The 12,500-nt window shown below is 60.3% G+C and overlaps 2 non-coding genes across 2 annotated transcripts; both read right to left on the minus strand.

Annotated features, from left to right (window-relative positions):
• Positions 1–54: 54 nt before the first annotated feature.
• On the minus strand, positions 55–207 carry LOC142792223 (5.8S ribosomal RNA). The gene has a single exon (XR_012890752.1). It is a non-coding gene; the product is annotated as a 5.8S ribosomal RNA (ribosomal RNA).
• Positions 208–1,926: 1,719 nt separating this feature from the next.
• LOC142792238 (small subunit ribosomal RNA) lies at positions 1,927–3,741 on the minus strand. Its single transcript, XR_012890767.1, has one exon. It is a non-coding gene; the product is annotated as a small subunit ribosomal RNA (ribosomal RNA).
• Between the last annotated feature and the right edge of the window lie 8,759 nt (positions 3,742–12,500).

Raw genomic sequence — 12,500 nt, forward strand, 5'->3', positions numbered from 1 at the left:
CGAGTCGACGGCTCACGTTCCCTTGTGCGCCGAAGGCTCTCTTGATATGTGATCCGACCCTCAGACAGACGAAGCCAAGGGAAGACCCAAGGCCGCAATGTGCGTTCAAAGAATCAGTGCTCAGTGTGTCCTGCAATTCACACCAAGTCTCGCAGCTGGCTGCGTTCTTCATCGACCCGAGAACCGAGTGATCCACCGCTTAGAGTCGTGAAAAAGTGTTTGTTCAATTCCGTACAGTCAAAACCAAACGTTTCTGGCACTCGGCCAAACAGTGGCCAAGAAGGGCGCTTTTCAGCGCACGCTTGGACTCCAAAACTCTGCCGCGCCTTTTTCGGCTGCCGCAAATCGAGCAAACGGTGTGTTTCGGACGGCGTTTCGCTTCCGCTACTTGCGAGTGCTTTCGTGGTCCACCCCTCTATAAATACTCGGGAGGCGTCGAAGCCGGTTCTCCAAGCCGGACCCGTAGGTATCGTTGTGTGCTCGCTCTCATTGGCCCGCCTAACCAGAAAATGCCTGCGGTACACCCATTTGGATAAGAGTGCACGCAGATGCGGGCCTCGACGGCTACACATTTCCTCGGGCGGCCGCCTCCCGGCCTCCGTGGAGCGCGGGATGCACGGTCCCATCGACAAGCCTCTCCCGTTTTTACCGTGGCGTCGCGGTTCACCACGGCGGGCGGGTCGGTCTCCTCCGCATAAAAAGGGGGACCCCCGCTTTTTGTTCCACGAAATCGCACAAGCTTTTTTCGCATCCACGGTTTGCCACCGCACACCAAAATGCCGATCCGGCTGCCTACTTTAGCCAACAGGTGGAGCCAGGCGCGCCGTACTTGCGCGGCACTTCCCACGTCCACCGAAGTCGGTGCCAAGGACCACTTTCGGCGCCGGAGCCGCGTACGAGCCTACTCGAGGCGGAAGAACGAAGCCAGCAAGGGCCTGGCCGCAAGTGCGTTCAATTGTCGGGACGTCCAAGTCCCTCGTTCTTCCGTGCTTCCTCTTTCGGCAAGTCGTTGCGGCACCTTCCCAAAGCGCGCAGACCCGCTAATCGCGACGAGCGCGACGTGGCCGTGCCGCCTTTCCCTCGGCAGCAAGCAAAACGCCTGGCAACGTCGACGCTCCCCTAACCGCGATCTCGCACCGTGTTTCGTGTGGCGAATTCAAAAGCCGGCCGGCGCTGCTGCAACCATTACGGTCGGTACGCATACGCCGCGGAGGGCGGGACGGTCATCGGAGCGTGCGGTTCCTCCATCGAGTACTGCGCACCTCGGCCGTCGCATCGCCGTGCCATGACCGGCCGCGCGTCAACGCGAACCGGTGCCAGCGAGATCCCTCGCCTGCAAGAACCGACCGGCAGCCTCCGTCACCCGAGGACGCGGAGGCGCTTGCCGCGGACGGCGGGACGGTATGCACTGGTGCACAGCGGACCCGTCACATCGCCAGTTCCTTGACCGACCGCCGACGCTTGTGCCGTTCCTCTCGTACTTGGCAGTCGCCGCGCGATTGTCGGGTCTCGTTCTTGCACGCTCGAACGGTCGGGAGGGCACTCGGCTGGCGTTTCGGGAACGCGCAGCCTCGCCTTCTACCGACGTAACCACGACTCGCCGTTCGCGCTCCGCCGCTCCTGTTTACAGTACTAGGCGGTCCCGCAGCGGTCGGGTCGCGCATTTCGAGCGCTTCGAGCCACGGTGCAGTGGCGGGTCGAAAGCCGACCTATGAGTGCGTTGCGCCGTTTGTACCCGCGTCCGCCACCTGGCCGACCGTCCAAGGTCGCGGTGTTGGCGTCCGCTGGGCGCAACAATTTGTCACGGGGTGCCGCTCCACATTCAGGCAGCCCCGTGGGGAAAAGCCGACCCCGCGTCCAAACGGGGTCAGCGGCAGAAAGTGTCGGGCGCAGACGCAGCTGAGGCGCTCACCCTTCACAATCCGTTAATGATCCTTCCGCAGGTTCACCTACGGAAACCTTGTTACGACTTTTACTTCCTCTAAATGATCAAGTTTGGTCATCTTTCCAACAGACCGGCGCAACCGAAAGGCCGCGCCGGACATCGGTCCGAAGACCTCACTAAATCATTCAATCGGTAGTAGCGACGGGCGGTGTGTACAAAGGGCAGGGACGTAATCAACGCGAGCTTATGACTCGCGCTTACTGGGAATTCCTCGTTCAAGGGGAACAATTGCAAGCCCCTATCCCAATCACGAAAGAAGTTCCACGGGTTACCCAGTCTTTTCAGACAGGGATAAAGACACGCTGCTTCCTTCAGTGTAGCGCGCGTGCGGCCCCGGACATCTAAGGGCATCACAGACCTGTTATTGCTCTGTTTCGTGCGGCTAGGAGCCGCTTGTCCCTCTAAGAAGGTTGTAAGGTGCTGGGAACCCCGCACCTATTTAATAGGCTAGAGTCTCGTTCGTTATCGGAATTAACCAGACAAATCGCTCCACCAACTAAGAACGGCCATGCACCACCATCCACCGAATCAAGAAAGAGCTCTCAATCTGTCAATCCTCCCAGTGTCCGGGCCGGGTAAGTTTTCCCGTGTTGAGTCAAATTAAGCCGCAGGCTCCACTCCTGGTGGTGCCCTTCCGTCAATTCCTTTAAGTTTCAGCTTTGCAACCATACTTCCCCCGGAACCCAAATACTTTGGTTTCCCGGAAGCTGCCCGCCGAGTCATTTGAGTAACTCAGGCGGATCGCTGGTTGGCATCGTTTATGGTCAGAACTAGGGCGGTATCTGATCGCCTTCGAACCTCTGACTTTCGTTCTTGATCAATGAAAACATTCTTGGCAAATGCTTTCGCAGTAGTTCGTCTTGCGACGGTCCAAGAATTTCACCTCTAGCGCCGCAATACGAATGCCCCCGTCCGTCCCTCTTAATCATTACCTCGTATTCCAAAAACCAACAGAACAGAAACGAGGTCTTGTTCTATTATTCCATGCAAGTTTATTCAGGCGACTCGCCTGCGTTGAGCACTCTAATTTTTTCAAAGTAAAAGCACCGGCCATCTCGAGGCACACAATGAAGTGCACCAAGAAAGAACCGGCATGATGTTCAGTCCGAGCCGTCGCATCGGGTAGATGCACTACTCGTCTGGAACTGAGATCCAACTACGAGCTTTTTAACCGCAGCAGCTTTAGTATACGCTATTGGAGCTGGAATTACCGCGGCTGCTGGCACCAGACTTGCCCTCCAATTGATCCTCGTTAAAGGATTTAGAGTGTACTCATTTCAATTACGGGGCCTCAAAAGAGTCCCGTATTGTTATTTTTCGTCACTACCTCCCCGTGCCGGGAGTGGGTAATTTGCGCGCCTGCTGCCTTCCTTGGATGTGGTAGCCGTTTCTCAGGCTCCCTCTCCGGAATCGAACCCTGATTCTCCGTTACCCGTAACAACCATGGTAAGCAAGTAACCTACCATCGAAAGTTGATAAGGCAGACACTTGAAAGAAACGTCGCCGGCTCGTGGCCATGCGATCAGCACAAAGTTATCCAGAGTCACCACACAATACGGGCCGAAACCCGATCGATCTTGGTCTAATAAAAGCACCCGTTACCCAAAGGGCTCCAGGCTCACTGCATGTATTAGCTCTAGAATTGCCACAGTTATCCAAGTAGGAAGAAACGATCTAAGGAACCATAACTGATTTAATGAGCCATTCGCGGTTTCGCCTTATTTCGGCATGTACTTAGACATGCATGGCTTAATCTTTGAGACAAGCATATGATTACTGGCAGGATCAACCAGGTAATCGTTCGACTGCGCGTCCGTCCTCGCCCTCGGCGGGCCGGACGCAGTCTGTGTGCGGCGGAGGCCACCTTCAGGCGCCCCAACACGCTTATTTTGCACTCCGAGATGACGGCGTTCGAGCTCGCTACGGCACAACCTTCCCGAAAGACGAGTGGGAGCCGTGCGGCAAGAAGCACGTTCATGCTCGCTCTTTTTCGTTGCATCGACTCGGTCGCGCCGTGCGGGTTGCCCAAGCCCGCTGCACTGTCGGTGGACCGGCCGGAACTAGCAACGGAGCCGAGACTGCAAAGCCGCCAGACGACGGGTCACGCCCGCGTCTTCGGCGCTTTCGCATCTGAATCGCCCGAGGACGACACGGAACACACCTCGATATCGTGGTAAAACGGCACCGTCCGACAACCAGCCCCTAACGCATCAAGCGGATGAGGCTGCAGACGACTGCCGTGGATTCCCCTGGAGCAGACCCGAGGACACGCTTGACGAGGCCGAAGCCCGCCGCATATCAGACACCCGGTCGCTTTCGCGTACGCCGCTCACGAGAACCCCCACATAATAGCAGCGATAAGTACCCAGACCTCCTTGGGCCCTAATACGAGCGTACTCGAGAAAATTTCACCGCGGGTGTGCCCCGAAACGTGTGGCATGTTGAGCGTGCCACAAGTCTACGTCGCTCTCAAACCCGCCGAGGTCGTAGAATTTGCGACCCTACTCACGAAATTCCCACCGAGGATACGGCCGCAAACGTACCGCACCTTGGGTAGGCCACGAGTTTGTGCAACACTACGCTGACGGCACAGCACCGAGGTCGTGCGCGCACGCACGGGAAAATTCCGCCGCGGTTTCTGCCGAAAACGTGAGGCACCACGACTCTCCGCAAGTTCGCGTCGACTGCGAAAGACCGAAGTCGTGAACGACGTGTCCGCTACTCGCCGCCGACACGCTGGACACCAAACGTACAACGACTCGACGGCGTCGTAGAGGCCCACGACGCGGTTTTCCTTAACGACGTCTCGGCGTGGCACCGACAGGTTAGAACGGCCGACCAACGTTCCCTGTCCGCCGTTCGGCTCAGTCGAAGGGCTCGGCGACTTCGGCAACGCTGCGAAGCCGCACGGTGACGCACGCCATGTCCCCATTTTTTTTTTTCTTTCTGCGTCTGCCGGGGTGCCCCTATAATAGCAGCGATAAGCACCCAGACCGCCGTGGGTCGCTCGCCCCGGCTGACGTGGTTTTTCGTACTCCTGCGGCGGTCGCCGTCAAGCACGTCCAAATACGCTACTTTCGTGGGCGCATTCACGCTCTTTCGCTTCGCCGGAGTGCCAGCACTCACTCTGCCAAAAACGGCGAACATCCGAGCGGCGGTTCCCACTTTTGCGTCGGCGTCGCAAACCCCGCCCCGGCAGACGAGGTTTGCCGTACTCGTGCGACGGTGGCCGGCGGGCACGTCGAAAGACGCCGATATCGTGCGCGAATTGGCGCACCTTGGCTTCACCGGAGTGCCGCCACTGACTCCTCCAAAAACGGCGAAGATCCGAGCGGCGCTTCCCACTTTCGCATCGGCGTCCCGAACTCCGCCCCGGCTGACGCGGTTTACCGTACTCGTGCGACGGTCGCCGGCGAGCACGTGGAAAGACGCCGATATCGTGCCCGAATCGGCTCCGTTCGGCTTCGCCGGAGTGCCAGCACTGGCTCGGCGAAAGACGACGAACATCCGAGCGACGGTTCTCACTATTGCGTACGCGTCGCAAACCCCGCCCCGGCAGACGCACTTTGCCGTACTCGTGCGACGGTCGCCGGCGAGCACGTAGAAAGACGCCGATATCGTGCCGGAATCGGCCCCGTTTGGCTTCGCCGGAGTGCCAGCACTCACTCGGCCACAAACGGCGAACATCCGAGCGGCGGTTCCCACTTAGCCGTCGGCGTCCCGAACTCCGCCCCGGCAGACGCGGTTGCCGAGCTCGTGCGACTAGCGACCGCGAAGCCGTCTCGCGACGCCGCTTTCGTGCGCGGCTCCCACTGCGACCTGGGTCACCCGAGGTCGACGAGCAAAAAAGAATGTCGAAAAAAATTTTTTTTTTTTTTGCGTCTGCCGGGGTGCCCCTATAATAGCAGCGATAAGCACCCAGACCGCCATGGGTCGCTCGCCCCGGCTGACGTGGTTTTTCGTTTTCCTGCGGTGGTCGTCGTCAAGCACGTCCAAACACGCCACTTTCGTGGGCGCATTCGCGCTCTTTCGCTTCGCCGGAGTGCCAGCACTCACTCTGCCAAAAACGGCGAACATCCGAGCGGCGGTTCCCACTTTTGCGTCGGCGTCGCAAACCCCGCCCCGGCAGACGAGGTTTGCCGTACTCGTGCGACGGTGGCCGGCGGGCACGTCGAAAGACGCCGATATCGTGCGCGAATTGGCGCACCTTGGCTTCACCGGAGTGCCGCCACTGACTCCTCCAAAAACGGCGAAGATCCGAGCGGCGCTTCCCACTTTCGCATCGGCGTCCCGAACTCCGCCCCGGCTGACGCGGTTTACCGTACTCGTGCGACGGTCGCCGGCGAGCACGTGGAAAGACGCCGATATCGTGCCCGAATCGGCTCCGTTCGGCTTCGCCGGATTGCCAGCACTGGCTCGGCGAAAGACGACGAACATCCGAGCGACGGTTCTCACTATTGCGTACGCGTCGCAAACCCCGCCCCGGCAGACGCACTTTGCCGTACTCGTGCGACGGTCGCCGGCGAGCACGTAGAAAGACGCCGATATCGTGCCGGAATCGGCCCCGTTTGGCTTCGCCGGAGTGCCAGCACTCACTCGGCCACAAACGGCGAACATCCGAGCGGCGGTTCCCACTTAGCCGTCGGCGTCCCGAACTCCGCCCCGGCAGACGCGGTTGCCGAGCTCGTGCGACTAGCGACCGCGAAGCCGTCTCGCGACGCCGCTTTCGTGCGCGGCTCCCACTGCGACCTGGGTCACCCGAGGTCGACGAGCAAAAAAGAATGTCGAAAAAAATTTTTTTTTTTTTTTGCGTCTGCCGGGGTGCCCCTATAATAGCAGCGATAAGCACCCAGACCGCCATGGGTCGCTCGCCCCGGCTGACGTGGTTTTTCGTTTTCCTGCGGTGGTCGTCGTCAAGCACGTCCAAACACGCCACTTTCGTGGGCGCATTCGCGCTCTTTCGCTTCGCCGGAGTGCCAGCACTCACTCTGCCAAAAACGGCGAACATCCTAGTGGCGGTTCCCACTTTTGCGTCGGCGTCGCCAACCCCGCCCCGGCATACGCGGTTTGCCGTACTCGTGCGGCGGTGGCCGGCGGGCACGTCGAAAGACACCGATATCGTGCGCGAGTCGATGCTTCTTGGTCTCGCAGGAGGGCCGCCACTCACTCCTGCAAAAACGGCGAAGATCCGAGCGGCGCTTCCCACTTTTTCGTCGGCGTCGCAAACCTCGCCCCGGCAGACGCGCTTTGCCGTACTCGTGCGACGGTCGCCGGCGAGCACGTCGAAATACGCCGATATCGTGCCCGAATCGGCCCCGTTTCGCTTCGCCGGAGTGCCAGCACTCGCTCGGCCAAAGACGACGAACATCCGAGCGACGGTTCCCACTATTGCGTACGCGTCGCGAACCCCGCCCCGGCAGACGCGGTTTGCCGTACTCGTGCGGCGGTGGCCGGCGGGCACGTCGAAAGACGCCGATATCGTGCACGAATTGGCGCTCCTTGGCTTCACCGGAGTGCCAGCACTCACTCGGCCAAAAACGGCGAACATCCGAGCAGCGGTACCCACTTAGCCGTCGGCATCCCGAACTCCGCGCCGGCTGACGCGGTTGCCGAGCTCGTGCGACTAGCGACCGCGAACGCGTCTCGCGACGCCGCTTTCGTGCGCGGCTCCCATTGCGACCTGGGTTACCCGAGCTCGACCAGCAAAAAAGAAGGTCGAAAATTTTTTTTTTTTTTTCTGCGTCTGCCGGGGTGCCCCTATAATAGCAGCGATAAGCACCCAGACCGCCGTGTGTCGCTCGCCCCGGCTGACGTGGTTTTTCGTACTCCTGCAGCGGTCGCCGTCACGCACGTCCAAATACGCCACTTTCGTGGGCGCATTCGCGCTCTTTCGCGTCGCCGGAGTGCCAGCACTCACTCTGCCAAAAACGGCCAACATCCGAGCGGCGGTTCCCACTTTTGCGTCGGCGTCGTAAACCCCGCCCCGGCAGACGCGGTTTGCCCTACTCGTGCGACGGTCGCCGGCGAGCGCGTCGAAAGACGCCGATATCGTGCGCTAATTGGCGCTCCCTGGCTTCTCCGGAGTGCCGCCACTCACTCCTCCAAAAACGGCGAAGATCCGAGCGGCGTTCTCCACTTTCGCATCGGCGTCCCGAACTCCGCCCGGGCTGACGCGGTTTACCGTACTCGTGCGACGGTCGCCGGCGGGCACGTCGAAAGACGCCGATATCGTGCCGTAATCGGCCCCGTTTGGCTTCGCCCGTGTGCCAGCACTCACTCGGCCAAAAACGGCGAACATCCGAGCAGCGTTTCCCACTTTCGCATCGGCGTCCCGAAGCCCGCCCCGGCAGACGCGGTTTGCCCTACTCGAGCGACGGTCGCCGGCGATCACGTCGAAAGGCGCCGAATTCGTGCACGAATCGATGCTTCTTGGTCTCGCAGGAGGGCCGCCACTCACTCCTGCAAAAACGGCGAAGATCCGAGTTGCGCTTCCCACTTTTTCGTCGGCGTCCCGAACTACGCCCCGGCTGACGCGGTTTACCGTACTCGTGCGACGGTCGCCGGCGGGCACTTCAAAATACGCCGATTTCGTGGGCGCATTCACGCTGTTTCGCTTCCCCGGAGTGCCAACACTCACTCTGCCGAAAGCGGCGATCATCCGAGCGGCGGTTCCCACTTTTGCGTCGGCTTCGCAAACGGCGCCCCGGCAGACGCGCTCGTGCGACGTACTCGTGCGACGGTCGCCGGCGAGCACGTCGAAAGACGCCGATATCGTGCTCGAATCGACCCCGTTTCGCTTCGCCGGAGTGCTGCCAGTCACGGCGCAGAAAACGGCGAACAAGTGTTTTTTTTTTTTTTTTTCCTAGAATTTGTGTTATAGAAGGCACATTTGATATCGGACGATAATTTTCAACTTTATCACGCGCACCGATTTTCGTGTAGAGGTTTGCAAGTTTATGGGAATTTCTCCACTTGGAATAATGCGATTTAGTAGTACTACGAGAACTTCATGGATGTACTCAAGGGTACGGGGCAAGTCAGTTACGTCAACACCTGCAGATTTTTTACACTTCAAACTGAAAATTGTTGGTTGTGAGTCCTCGTGTGATATTAAAGGCCGATTCGCTAACACATAGAACAAAGAAAGAAAGGAAGAAAAAACGCCCGCGCTCGCTCAAGAAACCTGGGTTCGCAACAAGTGGCAACAACAAGCAACCGAGCGAGTGCGCCAAAACCCGTGGCGGCCGAACAAACGCGAAGTCCCAACCGCGTCAGCCGGGGCGGCACGGGACAGGAAAAATCACTTCAGCCGGGGCGGCGGGGCACCGAATAAACCTCGTCACCTCGTCGCAGGATAAAAGAGGAAACAAAAAGTCTAAACAGCGTCTGCTGGAGCGAATGCGTAATAAAACAACAACAACAACAAAAAAAAAAAACACCCGCGCTCAAGAAGTCTGCAATCACCACAAAAGGCGACTGTGACCGAGCAGCGTCAGCCGGGGCCGTGCGGAAACGGAAAAACCGCGACTACCGGGGCGTCGAGGCACCGAAAAATCCACTTCAGCCGCGGCGAAAAAAAAAAACAAAAAGAAAGACGGAGGGGGGGGGGGGAACCACGTCTGCCGGGGCGAAGGAAAAAAAAAAAACGCGTCTGCCGGGGCGAGCCCGGGTGCGGCACCACCGGGAAAACTGTGGCAAACAGACATGGCGATCGAGTGAGTGGGCCGCCAGCCAGGCTCAGCCAAAAAGTGCAAAGTCCGAACTGCGTCAGCCGGGGCGGCGCAAAAAACCGCGTCTGCCGGGGCGGCACGAAACCGCGTCAGCCGGGGCGGCGCGAAAACTGCGTCAGCCGGGGCGAAAGAAAAAAAAAAAAAAAACGCGTCTGCCGGGGCGAGCCCGGGTGCGGCACCACCGGGAAAACTGTGGCAAACAGACATGGCGATCGAGTGAGTGGGCCGCCAGCCAGGCACAGCCGAAAAGTGCAAAGTCCGAACCGTGTCAGCCGGGGCGGCAAAAAACCGCGTCAGCCGGGGCGGCGCAAAAAACCGCGTCTGCCGGGGCGGCACGAAACCGCGTCTGCCGGGGCGGCGCGAAAACTGCGTCAGCCGGGGCGAGCCCGGGTGCGGCACCACCGGGAAAACTGTGGCAAACAGACATGGCGATCGAGTGAGTGGGCCGCCAGCCAGGCTCAGCCAAAAAGTGCCAAGTCCGAACTGCGTCAGCCGGGGCGGCAAAAAACCGCGTCAGCCGGGGCGGCGCAAAAAACCGCGTCTGCCGGGGCGGCGCGAAAACCGCGTCTGCCGGGGCGGCGCGAAAACTGCGTCAGCCGGGGCGAAAGAAAAAAAAAAACGCGTCTGCCGGGGCGAGCCCGGGTGCGGCACCACCGGGAAAACTGTGGCAAACAGACATGGCGATCGAGTGAGTGGGCCGCCAGCAAGGCTCAGCCAAAAAGTGCTAAGTCCGAACTGCGTCAGCTGGGGCGGCAAAAAACCGCGTCTGCCGGGGCGGCACGAAACCGCGTCAGCCGGGGCGGCGCGAAAACCGCGTCTGCCGGGGCGGCACGAAACCGCGTCAGCCGGGGCGGCGCGAAAACTGCGTCAGCCGGGGCGAGCCCGGGTGCGGCACCACCGGGAAAACTGTGGCAAACAGACATGGCGATCGAGTGAGTGGGCCGCCAGCCAGGCACAGCCGAAAAGTGCTAAGTCCGAACTGCGTCAGCCGGGGCGGCAAAAACCGCGTCAGCCGGGGCGGCGCGAAAACCGCGTCTGCCGGGGCGGCACGAAACCGCGTCAGCCGGGGCGGCGCGAAAACTGCGTCAGCCGGGGCGAGCCCGGGTGCGGCACCACCGGGAAAACTGTGGCTAACAGACATGGCGATCGAGTGAGTGGGCCACCAGCCAGGCTCAGCCAAAAAGTGCTAAGTCCGAACTGCGTCAGCCGGGGCGGCAAAAACCGCGTCAGCCGGGGCGGCGCAAAAAACCGCGTCTGCCGGGGCGGCACGAAACCGCGTCAGCCGGGGCGGCGCGAAAACTGCGTCAGCCGGGGCGAAAGAAAAAAAAAAAACGCGTCTGCCGGGGCGAGCCCGGGTGCGGCACCACCGGGAAAACTGTGGCAAACAGACATGGCGATCGAGTGAGTGGGCCGCCAGCCAGGCACAGCCGAAAAGTGCCAAGTCCGAACTGCGTCAGCCGGGGCGGCAAAAAACCGCGTCAGCCGGGGCGGCGCAAAAAACCGCGTCTGCCGGGGCGGCACGAAACCGCGTCAGCCGGGGCGGCGCGAAAACTGCGTCAGCCGGGGCGAGCCCGGGTGCGGCACCACCGGGAAAACTGTGGCAAACAGACATGGCGATCGAGTGAGTGGGCCGCCAGCCAGGCTCAGCCAAAAAGTGCCAAGTCCGAACTGCGTCAGCCGGGGCGGCGCAAAAAACCGCGTCTGCCGGGGCGGCGCGAAAACCGCGTCTGCCGGGGCGGCGCGAAAACTGCGTCAGCCGGGGCGAAAGAAAAAAAAAACGCGTCTGCCGGGGCGGCAAAAAACCGCGTCTGCCGGGGCGGCACGAAACCGCGTCAGCCGGGGCGGCGCGAAAACCGCGTCTGCCGGGGCGGCACGAAACCGCGTCAGCCGGGGCGAGCCCGGGTGCGGCACCACCGGGAAAACTGTGGCAAACAGACATGGCGATCGAGTGAGTGGGCCGCCAGCCAGGCACAGCCGAAAAGTGCTAAGTCCGAACTGCGTCAGCCGGGGCGGCAAAAACCGCGTCAGCCGGGGCGGCGCAAAAACCGCGTCTGCCGGGGCGAATGCAAAAAAAACAAAGAAAAAAGCCCGCGCTTAATCAAAAGAAAACAAAGAAAAAAGCTTGCGCTTAATCAAAAGAAAACAAACAAAAAAAGTTCGCGCTTAAGCCTGGCGGTGGAACCACCGGGGCAAACAGACCTGGCGATCGAGTGAGTGGGCCGCCAGCCGGGGTGAGCCAAAAAGTGCAAAGTCGGAACCGCGTCAGCCGGGGCGGCGCGAAAACCGCGTCAGCCGGGGCGGCGCAAAAACTGCGTCAGCCGGGGCGGCACGGAAAAACGAAAACCGCGTCAGCCGGGGCGGCACGGAAAAACGAAAACCACGTCAGCCGGGGCGACATCAAAATGAGGAAAAAAAAAAAAAACTGCCTTAGGACACCTGCGTACACTTTCATGCGTTTGGGCATATCTCTCTGTAACACGCGCGCCCCTCGTTACGCGCGGCACTCTGTTTTCTCCGACACCCATATTTCGGCGGCATGTGGCACGCGCGCCCGTCCCTACGCACGGCACACCGCAGTGCTTTCTCGATATTTTTCTTTTCCTCCAACACCGTCATCTATAGGCTTTTAGTGACCTGTTGCTCGTGGCAAAAGTTCGCTAGCTCTGACACCTCATTCATGCGCACCGTTTTTGCGCACGGTGCTATGCCGCAAAGCACGGCAGTCGCATGCGTTTCTCTCAGGCACCTCTTTTTTGACACAACGCTGTGGTGCTTAGAAACACACCCGCCGCTTTTGCGCACAGAACTCCACCGTACAGCACGGT

This window comes from Rhipicephalus microplus, unplaced genomic scaffold (assembly GCF_043290135.1).
Source record: "Rhipicephalus microplus isolate Deutch F79 unplaced genomic scaffold, USDA_Rmic scaffold_208, whole genome shotgun sequence".
Lineage (NCBI taxonomy): Eukaryota > Metazoa > Arthropoda > Arachnida > Ixodida > Ixodidae > Rhipicephalus > Rhipicephalus microplus.